Here is a 16,246-nt window from a genome sequence, read left to right on the forward strand (position 1 = left end):
TGTTCCCAAGTTATATCCTTTTATTATAAACTGGTAATCTAGTAAGTAAAATGTCTGAGTTCTGCAAGCCACTTTAGCAAATTAATCAAACCCAAGGAAGGAGGGGACTGTGGGAACCTCTGATCTATAGCCAGTTGGTCAGAAGCACAGGTAACTTGTACTTGTGAGTTGCATCTGAAGCTAGGGGTGGGGGGGTCGGTCTTGTGAGACTGAATCCTTAACCTGTGGAATCTACTGCTCTCTCTGGGTAGGCAGTGCCAGAATTGAGTTGAAATGTAGGACACCCAGCTGGTATCTGAGAATTGCTTGGTCGTGTGGGGAAACCCCCTCCCATAGATTTGTCCCAGAACCTGAACAGACTAAGAGCTGGAGACAGGCAGTCATAAAGGTGAAAGAAGCTTGACTGTATTTGTGTGTGGGAAGAGCCAGAGGAGAGACTGAGGATGGAGGAAAGGGAGGTGATGATGGTGCAGATGGTGTTGAGTGTGTCTTCCCTCTGACACGAGGAGGGGCACCAGCCTGTGAAAGGGAAAGAAGGGAAGCCACTTGTGGGCTGGGGCTTAGAACAGAGATCTGGGAAACCACAATCATAAGAGCAGGTGAACCAGGAGTGGGGAAGTGAGCAAACTGAAAGGCAAGGAGTTCTGGCCAGAGACCTATACGTTGGCACTTCTGAGCTGTAGCAGTCATGACAACGTCCAGGGTGTGCCTGGCTGAGGTGGCAGTTATGTCACTAGAGTTAAAAGGTCAAGAATTATGAGATGGATTACCTTACAGGAACAGATCTAAGATGAAAAAAAAAAAAAAAAAGCCTGGTGGGTTCTATTCTCAAAAAGATCAAGAGGAAGCAATTCCCTGGCTTAGTACAGAATCACATTAGATTTTTAAAAAATAATTCCAAGACCTAAATTGTGACTAATCTAACTACCTCTTGCCAAAATGTAAATCTATAGCTTCCTCAAAGGTAGACCAAACATTTAGACCAAGTATCAGACTGAAACCCTGAAGCAGGAACCTGCACGATAAATCCTGGCCCTATTAGCTACAAAATGGGTTAAATCTATCCTTCTGTGTTAGACTATGGCCTGGCTTTCATTCATTCATTCATTCATTCATTCAACAAACATGCCCTATTTTTGCCAGGGTTTTTACTAAGCCTTAGGGATGCAAAAATGAGTCATCTGGGGGCGCCTGGGTGGTGCAGTCGGTTAAGCGTCCGACTTCAGCCAGGTCACGATCTCGCGGTCTGTGAGTTCGAGCCCCGCGTCAGGCTCTGGGCTGATGGCTCAGAGCCTGGAGCCTGTTTCCGATTCTGTGTCTCCTTCTCTCTCTGCCCCTCCCCCGTTCATGCTCTGTCTCTCTCTGTCCCAAAAATAAAAATAAAAACGCTGGGAAAAAAAAAAAATTAAAAAAAAAATGAGTCATCTGTTGTTTTTATGGAGCTCACAAACATGTACAGTGCCAACCCTGACCCAATATGAAAATTCTAGAGCAAAGGTAGGTAGAAAGTGCAGTGGGATTATGTAAACATAAAGAAAGGAGGCTAGATGTGGGAGAAGCAACACAGAAGAGCTGATATGTGAGATGAGCCTTAAAGAAGGAGCAGAGTGTCCCAGGCTAGGAAGTATAAGAAGGGCATTCTAGAAGAGGAACAGCAAGAGAAAGGACAGTAAGGGCCCAAAGAGTCAAGAAACTTAATCTGGTTTGGCAGAGCAGTAGTTCTTAAAGGGCAATCTGCACAAAAATCAGCCTTGGTATAATTAAATGTAGGTTCTCAGGACCCATGAACAAGTGATTTTGTGGGCTTAGGCATCTGGATTTTATTTTTATTTTATTTTTAAATTTTTTTTTATGTTTTTATTTATTTTTGAGACAGAGAGAGACAGAGCATGAGCAGGGGAGGGGCAGAGAGAGAGGGAGACACAGAATCTGAAGCAGGATCCAGGCTCTGAGCTGTCAGCACAGAAGCCGACGCGGGGCTCGAGCTCACAGACTGTGAGATCATGACCTGAGCTGAAGTCGGACATTTAACCGACTGAGCCACCCAGGCAACCCTAGGCATCTGAATTTTAAAACCAGCAACCTCGATGATTCTGAAGAAGGTGGTCCGTAGACCACACTGAGAAACCCTGGGCTAGAGTATAGAGTGCATGGTAGGAGAAAGGAAGAAGGGCTTGGGATGAGGCAGAAACTTTGGTCAGGACCATATTGTGCTAAGGAGATTGGAGCTCAATTTTACAGGCAGTGAGGCACCCTCTGGGAGCATCCTGGTGACATTAGTTTTAGAAAGCCCAATGTGGAGGCAGTGCTGGGCAAGAGCCTGGAGAGGAGGGTCACTACATCTAGGCAAGACATGAGGAGTTTCTTCAAGAGAAAGTGCATTATTCAGAAATCAAACCACAACAAGGACCCTGAAACTACCATTCTCTTATCAGCTGGGGGCTGCGAGGACATCCGCATACTTCTAGGGGACAGAATCTCCCCTAAGCAGAGAGCAGTAGCAACCACAGTGGCCCACATAACTGCACATGGGCCTATGCCGAAGCCAGGCTGGGGGACACTCCCTGTGGTTGTCAGGCTTGTGCTGAGTCATCTCTCGTAAGAACGAGTTTCTCAGAGCTCCTGGGATCTTGCTTCACAAGCTGCTGGTTGGCTTTCCTGTGGTTTCCAGGCCAAACAAGGTGGGGGGAAAAAAAAAAAAAAAAAAAAAAAAAATATATATATATATATATATATATATATATATATTAACCAAAGGTACTTCTAGGGCACAGGTCTCACAAATCATGGTGCCCAGGACCCCTCCCCTTGCCTCTCTCCTCGTATTCTTTGCTCTAGAAGCTAGGATAAGCTGCCGATTGCCCAGTTTCGTAATCTTCTTGGCCACTCTGCAGCTAAAGGGCAAAAGTGAACAGCTACCTGTACAGATCTGAGGCTAGAAGGGACTTGAAGATAGATAACCTGTGTTCCTGGGAGGGGCTGGCTGACTTGAAGCTTACTTCACCACCCAAGCCTGGCTCCCGGGGAAGGGCTCTCACTGGGCCACACTGCTTCTTAGGGTAACTTCCTGCTTGATTGGCATGAAGGGGTGACCTTACACAAAACGACTCCCTTTCCTGAGCTTCAGATTCTTCTGTAAAATGATGGAGCTGGACTCAAAGAACTTTATCCAGTCCTATATCATTCCTTGAGTTGAGATGACCAAGCTGAATACCTCTGCTTCTTGACTCCTCCCTCCAATGTCCCCAGGAGAGCCAGGAGCTATTTCAGGTACACTCAGGAGGAACCCAGCCATTTAACTTATTACTTTCTGAGTGTTCTACTATGTGCAGATAATAAGAACAGCCATCAAGGGTGCCTGGGTGGCTCAGTCAGTTATGCAACTCTTGATTTCAGCTCAGGTCATGATCTCCTGGTTTGTGAGTCCAAGCCCCCATCCAGCTCCATGCTGCAGGGCTCTGTGCTGTGGGGATCCATGCTTCGGGGACCTATGCTGACAGCACAGAGCCTGCTTGGGATTCTCTCTCTCTCTCTCTCTCTCTCTCTCTCTCTCTCTCTTTCTCTCTCCCTCTTTCTCTCTACCCCTCCCCCATTTTCTTTATAAAAAATAAACATGCATTTATTTTTTTAAACACACATTAAAAAAAATAAGAACAGCCATAATTTCCAAGTGCTTACTATGTACCAGCACTATGTTAAGCATTATACATTTATATTATTTGCTCATCACAACATCCGTAAGATGTAGGTATTGTTATTATCTTTATCGCACAAATGAAAAATTGAGGCTCAGAGAGATTAAGTAACTTGCCTAAGAACATTCAGCTGGTAAAGCACCAGAGCCCCTATCAGCTCCAAAGACCATGGTCCTTCCACGCCATCACACTTCATAGTACTGGTCAACCAAGGGTCAGTTAAGTATAGATCACAGACAGTAGTGGAGTTGTTGGCGCTAGGGAGTGGGGTGTAAGGACAGACCAAATGATGAAATGACTTGTTAAATGGGAATAATAATAGTACCTACCTCAACTGGTGGTTGGCAGAATTCAACTAAATAATTAGTTAATTCATAAATGCTTTAAAAAATAGCTACTAATATAGAATACATATTAATGAATGTTATATAGTAATTGCCGTTTTTAGTTGTTATTGTTTTTTCTTTTTATGTCCCTATAATAAAACACTGGTTTCTCTTGGATTAGATCATAATTTAACATTGTCTTGGTTCTTTTTTTTTTTTAATGTTTACTTTGAGAGAGAGAGGGAGGGAGAGAGAGAGAAAGAAAGAGAGAGAATTCCAAGCTCGATGGCTTGATCTCATGAACTGTGAAATCATGACCTGAGAGGAAATCAAGAGTCAGACACTTAACCAAATGAGCCACCCAGGCACCCCTGTCTTGGTTCTTTAGTTGTTTGTTTTTGTTAGCAGTTGCCATTTAAGAAAAAATTTTTAATGTTTTTATTTATTTTTGAAGGAGAGAGAGAGACAGAGCATGAGTGGGGGAGGAACAGAGAGAGAGGGAGACACAGAATTCCAAGCAGGCTCCAGGCTCTGAGCTGTCAGCACAGAGCCGGATGCGGGGCTCCAGCCCACAAACTGTGAGATCATGACCTGAGCCAAAGTCAGACGCTTAACTGAGCCACCCAGGCGCCCCTAGTAGTTGCCATTTGAAAATTGTGGTAACATATACATAAAGTTTACCAGTATAATAATTTTTAAGTGTACAGCTCAGTGGCATTAAGCATGTTCACACCGTTGTGCGACCATCACTACCATCCCTCTCAAGAACTTTTTCACCTTCTCAAACTTAAATTCTGCCGTTGGTTTTCAATAATTACTCGCTTAACTCTTACATTAAATATTTTTATGCTCCTATCTTCTTTTTTTTTTTTAAATTTTTTTTTTTTTCAACATTTATTTATTTTTGGGACAGAGAGAGACACAGCATGAACAGGCGGGGGGCAGAGAGAGAGAGGGAGACACAGAATCGGAAACAGGCTCCAGGCTCTGAGCCATCAGCCCAGAGCATGACGCGGGGCTCGAACTCACGGGCCGCGAGATCGTGACCTGGCTGAAGTCGGACGCTTAACCGACTGCGCCACCCAGGCGCCCCTTGCTCCTATCTTCTTAACAAAAGGCTGTGGGCTGTAGTGGAGAACATGGGATGGAGATTACAACCCTGGGTTCAAATTCAGATTCCCTCGCAGTATTTGAACTTGAATAATTCACATAAAACTCTGAACACCAGTTCCTCCTTGGAGATGAGACTAATACATGGAAACCCCACAGCGTTACGGTTAGCATTAGAAGAGATCACCAAGGGAAAGTATGTTGCAACCTCCATGCAACGCGCTCCAGAAATATATGACCTCTAGATTGGTGGATAGATAGTACTTTTAAGCTCCTAGCTCAGCTCCAGGCATAAAATTGGAACTCAGAAAAAGTTCTAAATGAATCACAAAGAGAAGTTTCAAGCCGCTGGGTCATACTGCCCCCTGGTGGTATCCAAGAAACGTGCAGCGTCTCTGGCCTCCTGGGTACTCACTCTTGGGGCTGATCGGGTAAGATCAGGGTGGGCTGGGAACTCAGGGAAACCCAAGGTTCCCTCCCCAAGGGGCTCTTCCTTCTCACCTAAACACACATATTATCCCCAGATATTCCTCAGCTTCAATTCTTCGTTCCAAAAGGGCTGCTCTCCTTTCCATATGCCTTTCTCTTACCGCTTCTGCTGATGCTGTTCTACTTCCCCACCGGTGGCTCATCCAAACTCTAAATCTCCTTCAGACCCGCGCAAATCTCACCTCCTCCAGGAGGCCTCCCTGCAACCCACCAGCCAGGCTCTCCCTCAGCCTTTTTAAAACCTCTACAAACTCACAGCCTGTACTTAATTATATGTTGTGTGCAGTTCTCTCCAAACTTTGATTCCTTGAATCAAATTTCCTGGTTTTCTTAATGTTTCCCTCAGTCTTCAGAGCATGAACTGAAGAGATGGTCCCAGTTCCTTAAAAGCTATATATGTTTCTGAGTGCCTAGGTACAGCATGCTTAGATATATGGGCCAGGTGCAGCACTGGGTACTTGTACAAACATGCCTTCAATCCTCATGATAATTCTAATGCAACTCTACTGCCAATTACATATTTCAATTTGTAGAGAAAAAAACTGAGCCTCAGAAAGGTTAAGTAACTTAGTTAAAGTCACACGGCTACTAAGTGGTAGAGTATGGGTTTGAGCCCATGTGTGCCTAATTACAAATCCACAGAATAAATTCCGTCTCCCATGCCAACTCTTCTCAATGATCAGCACCTGCCTGGCATAGTGACTTGGGAAGGAATTCAGAACACCGGGGCTTAGAGGGTTAAGTGGTGAATTTGATGAGTAATGTCTGTCATGCGTAAGGAATGGAGAATGGTGACACACAAGCTTTGTATTTGCCATCCATTCTCTACCCCATGCTGGATGGGTCTATAGGAGGATACTCCATCTCATTCTGGACATAGATTTAAGAAAGCATGGTATGTGGAATAAAAATGAGATTTAAATTAAGACTAACCTGTATTAAACTTCAGCTCCACCAGTTTCTGGAACTCTAAGTTGTTAATTGGCCTCTTTAAGCCTTAGAGTCTTTAAGTGTGAAACGTAGATAATAACACCTGGGTTATAACAAACAATTAGGAGGAAAAATAAACCTTTGTTCTTTTCACAAGGTTGAATGGAAGTTCTGAGACTTCTTTCTCTAATTATCACAAGAGCCTTAATTTTGAGAGAATCTCTGAAGGTGTTGCTATAATCTACCTATTATTTTAAATCTATGTTTATGAGAGAGAGAAAGAGAGAGAAGGAGCGAACACGTTCCCCTAAATAAGGAAACAGGGGGAAAAAAAGCCTTCTGTAAACACCTTTGGCAAACTACCTGGAATAGAGTAAGTGCTCAACTGGTGTTTCTTCCTTCTCCCCTTCCTTTAGAAACAGCCTGATTCCTGTCAGGCAGTAGTTTGGAAGGTGTTGTCCTTCCTAGGAAATAATAATTGTATGTCAAAACTGTCACAAAAATAAAACTTTAACATGACAAGACCATCTAATAACCACTAGTCTCCAAATGTGATGCACTAGGAAGGACATAATATTGGATACATCATGTTACTGCCCAAGGTGTCTAACTTGAATCTAAACATGAAAAAAGAGTTAGACAAAAATAAAACAACTGGGCTGAAAAAACAAACAAACAAACAAAACACAACTGGCCTGGATGCTTCAAAGTATCAATGTAAAAAATACCAAAGAAAGGGACACCTGGGTGGCTCAGTTTGTTATTTATCCAACTTTTGATCCCAGCGCAGGTCTTGATCTTAGGGTCGTGAGTTTAAGCTTTATGCCCAGCATGGCCCTACTTAAAAACAAAAACCCGCACACGCACACACACACACACACACACACACACACACATACACACAGACTGGAAAACTGTTATGGATTAAGAGAGATCAAACAGATAGATCAAATGCAGTGTATGATCCAAAAATAAAAAACAAAAACCACTAAAAAGACAATTGGAAAATTTGAACATGGACACATATGTGTATATATATACACACATATATAATTTATATATGCATACATAAAGCTTTTCCTAAACCATTTGAATTAGTTGTGGGCATCATGACACTTCACTCCTAAATACTTTAGCAAGTATCTCCTAAGAACATGCATGTTCTCATACGTAGCCACAACATAATTATCATTTATGTATTAGAGCATGTATCCATGTTAAATTTTCCAAGAATGATAATTATGTTGTGGCTACGTATGAGAACATGCATGTTCTTAGGAGATACTTGCTAAAGTATTTAGGAGTGAAGTGTCATGATGCCCACAACTAATTCAAATGGTTTAGGAAAAGCTTTATGTATGCACATATTATCTGTATGGAGAGTGAAAGCAATTATGGCAAAATGTTAACAATTCAACCTAAGGAAAGGGCATCTAGTATTCATTGTATTACTCAAAGTTGCCTAAAGATTTGAAATACTTCAAAATAAAAAGTCAGGAAATATATGTATATATTAAACTAGAATGAATATATATATATATACACATATATACATATATATATACTTTTTTTACTAATATACATATACTTTTTAGTTAACAAAGTTTTAAAATTGTAATGCTCCATGTTGGTGAGTATATAGTAAAATAAATATACTAAGAAATTTCCAAGTAATACATTGGCACAACCATTTTAAAAAATAATTTTGCAAAATATGTTTGTGTATCTTAACATAATGATCCTGCTTCTGGGAATCTGTCTTAATAAATGTAAAGAAGAAAAAAATTGAAAAAAATACTCATTGCAATGTTTTTACAATGGTAGAATGGGGAACAAAAAACTTAAATGTCTAGCTATTGAGTAATGACTAAGTAAATTATGTCAATTTGGTGGGCTATAATACAGCTATTAAAAGTAAAACATTTTTATGGCGCACCTGGCAGGCTCAGTCAGAAAAGCATGTGACTCTTGATCTCGGGTTCATGCGAGCCCCATGTTGGGTATAGAGATTCCTAAAAAAAGTAAAAATTGTGAATAATAATTTTAAAAATATTTGAAGACTGTTTATCAACATGAAAAATATGAGATGGGATGCCTGGGTGGTTCAGTTAAGTGTCTGACTATTGATTTCAGCTCAGGTCATGATCTCATGGTTTGTGAGACTGAGCCCAGCATTGGGCTCTGTGCTGGCTGTGCAAAGCCTGCTTGAGATTCTCCATCTCCTTCTCCCTCTGCCCCTCCCCTGTCACAATCTCTCTCCCTCTCTCTCTCTCTCTCTCTCTCTCTCAAAAATAAATAAATAAACATTAAAAAAGAAAAGTATGAGATAAAAGTTAAATTTTTAAAAAGAAGAATATAGAATTATAACAAAAAATTGGTAGAAAAAACAAACCTTTGTTCTTTTCACAAGGTTGAATGGAAGCTCTGAGACTTCTTTCTCTAATTATCACAAGAGCCTTAATTTTGAGAGAATCTCTGAAGGAGTTGCTATAATCTACCTATTACTTTAAATCTATTTTTTATGAGAGAGAGAGAATACATTCCCCTACATGAGGAAACAGAGGGGGTAAAAAAGCCTTCAAATTAGGTCCTGACACTGCCTACATGTCTAGGAAACATTTTAAAAGCACCAAGTCATTAATCACAAGCTCCTAGATCAGGAATAATTTATCCTAATTAATTTCTTTTTTAAATTTTTAAATATTTATTTATTTGTTTGTTTGTTTGTTTGTTTATTATTTTTTTAATGTTTATTTATTTTTGAGAGAAAGAGAGAGACAGAGAGTGAGCAGGGTAGGGGCAGAGAGAGGGAGACACAGAATCTGAAGCAGACTCCAGGCTCTGAGCTGTCAGCACAGAGCCCAACATGGGGCTCGAGCTCACAGACCGTGAGATCATGATCTGAGCTCAAGTCAGACACTTAACTGACTGAGTCACCCAGGTGCCCCGATGTTTATTTATTTTTGAAAGAGAGACAGACAGACAGAACGCGAGCAGGGGAGGGGCAGAGAAAGAGGGAGACACAGAATCTGAAGCAGGCTCCAGGCTCTGAGCTATCAGCACAGAGCCCAATGCGGGGCTCAAACTCACAAACCAGATCATGACCTGAGCCAAAGTCGAATGCTTAACTGACTGAACCACCCAGGCGCCCTGTATCCTAATGAATTTCTTAAAAATGAATTTACTTGAGCAATAAAAATGATAGATCACTAAATATCCATTACAGAACACTCAGCATGTGTCTACCTGTGGGGACTGAGAAGCAGTAACAATACTGGAAAGGCTGAGAAACAAATTGTCTCAAATGATGAAGAAAGTCACATTATCTGTGATGAGCAGGAATAGAGTGTGGTCCTGTTTTACAAAATACTAAGATACATGGTGTGGGTGTAGGTGTGTGCAGAGACAGCCTTCTCTGAAGGATAGGGGTCCTTCTAGTCACTTTAGGATTCCTGTTTTCCACTATCCTAGTCCTGCTCTCCAAAGAAAGTTGGATGCTTAACTGACTGAGCCACCCAGGTGCCCCATGGCTTTTCTGATACCTTAAGACACATCTTAAAAAAAAAAAAAAAAAAAGACACATCTTGCCAAAGGATGCACAAAACAAACTGCAGTAAAGCACAGATGCTTGCAGACATAGCTGTATGCTGAGATGCTGAGTGTAGCTGCCGGGGAAGGAGTGTGGTGGGGCCACTCTTGCTGCTCAGAGTGCACATTGCCTCTCTGCAAAACAAACCCAGAACAGTGTTTTCACTTTTCGCATAAATCCTCTTTGGATTCCTTTTGGTTGGAGAAAACAGGTATTAATGCAGGTCTTTCAGAAAAGCAAGTGGTATGATGCGAACTTTGGAAAAGTAGGGGGTGCCTGTCATGACAAGATAGGAAACAACTCTTCCTCAGAGGCCCAGTTTTAATTTATCTGACCAGCACAACCTGAAACAACCAGAACTGCCAGTCTAGGGGTCAAATACAGTCACATGTCTTCTACTTTTCAAAAGAAAATCAGCTTGGTCACCTAATATGCTAGATTAGCAGAAAGCCCAATATCCATTTCTCCCCTTAAGTTGTCCAACATGCCCAGTTTTATGCAAACCAAAGCAGCCAATATTGTTTCTGAGTATTTTAAGAACAGAGAACTGAAACACATTTCCATTCACCAGAGAACCTGTTTCAGGAGCTGCTGCCTCTCTCACTGCCATGTGTGCAGCTGATGAAAATCCTCCACGCACAACCTGAAACATCCTGCCTCTCCCTGCAGAGAGCTTGCTCCTCTGATTCTCTGTCATGCTCTGAGCTGGACTCCCAAGGTCACTGTCGCATGATGAAGTGTGTGCCCCAAAATTCATGTGCTGGAGTCCTACTGTCCAGTACCTGAGAATGTAACTGTATTTGGAGATACGGTCTTCAAGAGGTAATGAAGGTGAAATGTGGTCTTTGCTGGGGGTCCTAATCCAGTATGACTGGTCTCCTTGCAAGAAGAGGAGACAAGGACACGGGCATGCACAGAGGAAAGACCACATGAAAACATTGCCACCTACAACCAAAGGAGAGAGGCTTCTGAAGAAATTGACTCTGCCAACACATTGATCTTAGACTTTTAACCTCCAGAAGTGTGAGAAAATTAATTTCTGTCATGTAAGCCATCCAGTGCATAGTACTATGGCAACCCTAGCAGATTAATACAGGGTCAACTTCATTCTTTTGCATGCATCTATCCACATGTCCCAAAATCATCTGTTGAAAAGACCATTCTTTCCCCCATTGAATGCTCTTGGCATCCTTGTCAAAAATCAAGTGAGCTAAAATGTACAGGATTATTTCTGTACTCTTAAATCCCACTGATTTATAAGTCTATCCTTATGCCAGCCCAACACTATTTGAATTAGTATAACTTTGCAGTTAAGTTTTGAAATCAAGAACTGTGGGTCTTCCAACTTTGTTCTTCTTTTTTTTTAGGATCAGTTTGGCTATTCAGGGTCCCTTGCAATGCCATATGAATTTTAGAATCAGTTGGTCCATGTCCAGCCGTAAAGAGGCAGCTGAGATTTTAAAATTTCTTTTGTTAAATTTATTTCTAAGTATTTATTTTTAATACATTATAAGTGGAATTTTTGTTTTGCTTATTTTTTAAATCTTTATCTTAAGTAGGCTCCATGCCTAACATGGGGCTTGAACTCACAACCCTCAGATCAAGGGTCACACTCTCTACTGACTGAGCCAGCCAGGCACCCTATGAGTAGAATGTTTAAATTTTAATTTTCAGCTTTTTAATTGCTAGTTTTTAGAAATACAATTGATTTGGATATACACTGATCTTGTATCCTGCAACCTTGCTGAATTTGTTTAACTTGAATAGGTTTTTGTGGATTCTTTAGGTTTTTCTCTATATAAAATCATGTCATCTGTGAATAGGAATAGTTTTACTTCTCCTTTCTAATCTGAAGAAGTTTTAACTTTTGTTTCTTGCCTAATTCCTTGGCTAGAACTTCCAGTACAATGTTAGATACATGTGGAAAGAGTGGGTATCTTTGTCTTTTCCTGATCTTAGGAAGAAAGCTTTCCACCTTTCACCATATGATGCTAACTATTTTTTTTTAAGTTTTTGTTTATTTACTGAGAGAGAGAGAGAGAGAGAGAGAGAGAGAGAGAGAGAGAGAAAGAATGAGCAGGGGAGGCACAAAGAGCGCGGAATGGTGGGGGGCTTGAGGAGGGTTGGGGGGACAGATGATTCAAAGCAGGCTCCGTGCTGAGAGCAGAGAGCCCAAAGTGGGGCTCAAACTCACCAACCATGAGATCATGACCTGAACCGAAGTCAGATACTTAACCAACTGAGCCACCCAGGCACCCCAACTATGGGTTTTTTTGTACATGCTTTTTATCAGGTTGAGAAAGTTCCTTTGTATTTCTAGTTTGTTGGGTGTTTTACCATGAAAGGGTGTTGGATTTTGTCAAACAATTTTTCTGCATCTATTGAAATGATCATGTGTAGTTTTTGTCCTTTATTCTATTAATAGGGTATATTATATTGATTTTCACATGTTGAGCCACCATTGCATTGCTGGGGTAAATCTCACTTGGTCATGAGGTGTGATCCTCTCATCATACTTGCTTGAATCAGTTTGCTAGTATTTTACTGAGGATTTTTTTTGCAGCTGTATCCATAAAGAATATTAGTCTGTATTTTCTTTTAATTTGTTATCTTTGTTTGGCTTTGGTATCAGGACAATACTGGCCTCATATAATGAGTTAAGAAGTGTTCTTGAATTTTTTGAAAAAGTTTGAGAAGAATTAGTGCTGATTCTTCTTTAAACATCTGATAGAATTTACCAGTGAAAGCATCTGGTCCTGGGGTTTTGTTGTTTTTGTTAAGAGTTTTTTCATTATTGACTTAATCTCCTTCCTTATTATAGGTTATTAGTGTCTAGTGTTCTGAAAAAGTCGACTCTGACAGTTTTTGCCACATTTTTTTGTTGCTATTATGAAGGGTTGAACTTCTGGAGTTTCTTACTCTGCTGTTGTGTTGACATCATTTCAATATGACTTAATACTAGTAATGTTAACCTGATCGCTTGGTTAAGGTAGTATCTGCAATGTTTCTCTACTGCAGAATTATGATTTTTTTCCTTTCCATATACTATTCCAGAGGTCAGCAAACTAATGGCTGGAAGACCAAATCCAGCTCAGTGCCTGTTTTTATAAACAAAGTTTTATTGGTCTGTTAGGTAAATAAAGTTTTATTGGTACACAGCCACACTCATTTGTTTATATATTTTCTGTGGCTGTAGCTTTCATGCTACAATAGCAGAGGTGAACTGTTGTAAAATAGACTGTATGACTCACAGAGACTAATTTAGTTACTATTTGGCTCTTTCTTGATTCCAACTATATTCATTAGAAACATACCACTAAATCTAGCCTACATGTAAGGGGAGGGAAATTAAGCTTTACCTTGTGGAGAAAGGAAGATCAAAGGATTTTTGGACATATGTTTAAAAAAAGATAATTAATAAATATTTTGGAGCCTATACTTTGAAGCTATGGCAATATCCTGTTTCTCCTTAAAGTTTTGCCCACTGACATTAGCTTCATCAGTAGATCTTGCTTGTAGCAATTATTACTGTGGTGTTCTAATAATGATTTTCTGCTTCTCTCCTTTGGGTCTTAACCTATCACTATCATAATTTACTTCATGGTATAGGAGTTGCGGTACTTTCTCTTGCTGGAGAGACAACTGAGAACACAGTACAAGGTTTTAAGTTAGAAGCCTCAATTTGTGACCCTGAGCGAGTCTCTTGACATTTCGCTCTTTTTTCTCATCAGCAGAATAAAAATATCAATAGCCACCTCGAAGGATTCTTGTGAAAATGCTATCTGAACTAAGAAGTAGGATGTAGATGTTAAATTCTTGGGTAATGAACTTCCTTTAATCTTATTTTCTCCTTTGCTTTCCTTCTCTTCCTCTTTCTTTCTTTTCTCTATTCTGATTCCACCTTTTTTCTCCTCTGTGTCTTGGGCCTACCAGAGGTCCCTCATGGCACTATAGGGATGAAACCAGTGGGGTCTGAATCACAGCACTTTGAAGAAGGGCTGTTTCCAGGTCCAGCCCAAAGAATCAGTTATGCTATTTTTAGGAAGCCACTTTAAGGACTCCTTTGCTGTTCTAAGCAGACTGCTTCCAGCATACATTCCCCCACCTCTCATTCCCTGGAGGGCAGGGACCTTGCCTTGTAACTCCTTTACCTCCCTTACTGCACAATGCCTTTCAGATAGTCTTCAGTCAACTTTGGATATGGATTTTAGCACACATATTCTGCATTTTAAAATACACATGTTCTGCATGTTACCACTATGCAGAACATAGGTATGCTCCTGGCAAACAACACCGTTGAAATTCATTTGATGGTTTCTATCATTTTATTAGGGCCTCATTCCTAGCTTGGAGATATCTAACTTTATACTTCAACAGGCATTAGCTGTGTAAGAGGCTATAAAGTGAATCAGATATGCATGGCACTGGACCTCAAGGAATCTACCGTACAGTTGAGGGAAGAGCAGTCTGCACAAATAACTAACCACAGATCATCAAGGACTTCAAATATCAGACATCACATAGTCTTTGTTCAGCAGATTGTGGGTAACTAGTGAAGGCTTTTGATGCAGAAGGTGACATAATCCATACCAAGGAAGTGGGAGGCATGAACTGCATAAGCCTGGACACAGGGGGTGTAGTTAGAAGACTTTTAGAATGACCAAGTGAAAAAGAATATACATCAATGGCAGTAAGAATATGAAGAAGTAGACAGAAAACCTTGCAACAGGACATGGTCAATTAGGAATCTGGGAATCTTAGGGGCACCTGGGTGGCTCAGTCAGTCAAGCGTCTGACTTCAACTCAGGTCACGATCGTGCTGTCCATGGGTTCAAGCCCCACGTCGGGCTGTGTGCGGACAGCTCAGAGCCTGAAGTCTGCTTCAAAGTCGGTGTGTGTCTCTCTCTCTAAACCTCCCCTGTTCACATTCTGTCTCTCTCTCTCTCAAAAATAAATAAACATTAAAAAAAAAAAAGAATCAGAGAATCTTAGAAGGTGACCTTTGAGATTATCTGGGGCAACTCTTGTATTTCAGAAGAGGAAGATGAAAACTGAGGACACTAACTTGCCCAAGCTCACACTGTTAGCGACTGTACTAGTCAAGGTGACTCTAGGGTATGCTACAGTAATAGTCAAACCCCAGTCTCTAGGGTGTAACCCATAGAAGTCTATTTCCTACTCACAAAATGTCCTCTTTAAGTCCAGAGACTTCCCAGAGCAGCACCATTCCAAACAATGATTCAGGGATCCAGTCTGCTGTTGTGGGTTCTGCCAACTCAACTCATACCTTCCAGGAAGAGAAAGTGTAGAGAACATGTATCACTTCTTCTCATAACCCTTCAGCCAGAATTAGACACATGCCTACCCTAACTACAAGAGAGGTTGGGAAATGTAGTGGGAAGAAAGTGGACATGAGATATTTATGTGCTATTTATGAGCACTACATTCTCTGTCATAGTCCCAGAACTAGGAATATACTGATGCCCATAATCCAGTCTTTTTTATTACAGTTTATGGGAAGTGGAGCCCACTTCATGGATTTGCTAACACCTGGGTTCTATCTTACTGTTACTGTGGACTTGACAAGAGAACTGAAAACAGATTTTCAGTCTTGAGAGAAACAACCCCATTCAGAAACTGTAAGTAGGCAGCTTGAAATAAGATGAGGATATTTCAAGCAACTCCAAACTACATATCACTATATGGTAATTATTTGTATAATTTTAACAATATGTGCAGAAGTATCTGTATAGTACACATCAACTCAGAATATACACCTCTGCTCCATGACTTGTGAAGTCACAGAAGTAGATGCAGGCCATAGAATGTGCAATGGACAGCCTCATAGTAGAGCATAGCAGAGCTGACATAGAAGGATGAAGTCAATGACTCCCTGGGCACCTGCCTGCTATGCTCCCAAACTCCTCCTGAGAGAAGCAGGCCTTTACCATTAAAACCCATATTCAAGGAATGCCTGGATGGCTCAGTCAGGTAAGTGTCCGACTTGAGCTCAGATCATGATTTCATGGTTCATGGGTTTGAGCCCCATGTCAGGCTCTGCATTGACAGTGCAGAGCCTGCTTGGGATTCTCTCTCCTCTCTCTCTG

This window comes from Prionailurus bengalensis, chromosome D2 (assembly GCF_016509475.1).
Source record: "Prionailurus bengalensis isolate Pbe53 chromosome D2, Fcat_Pben_1.1_paternal_pri, whole genome shotgun sequence".
Classification (NCBI taxonomy): Eukaryota; Metazoa; Chordata; class Mammalia; order Carnivora; family Felidae; genus Prionailurus; species Prionailurus bengalensis.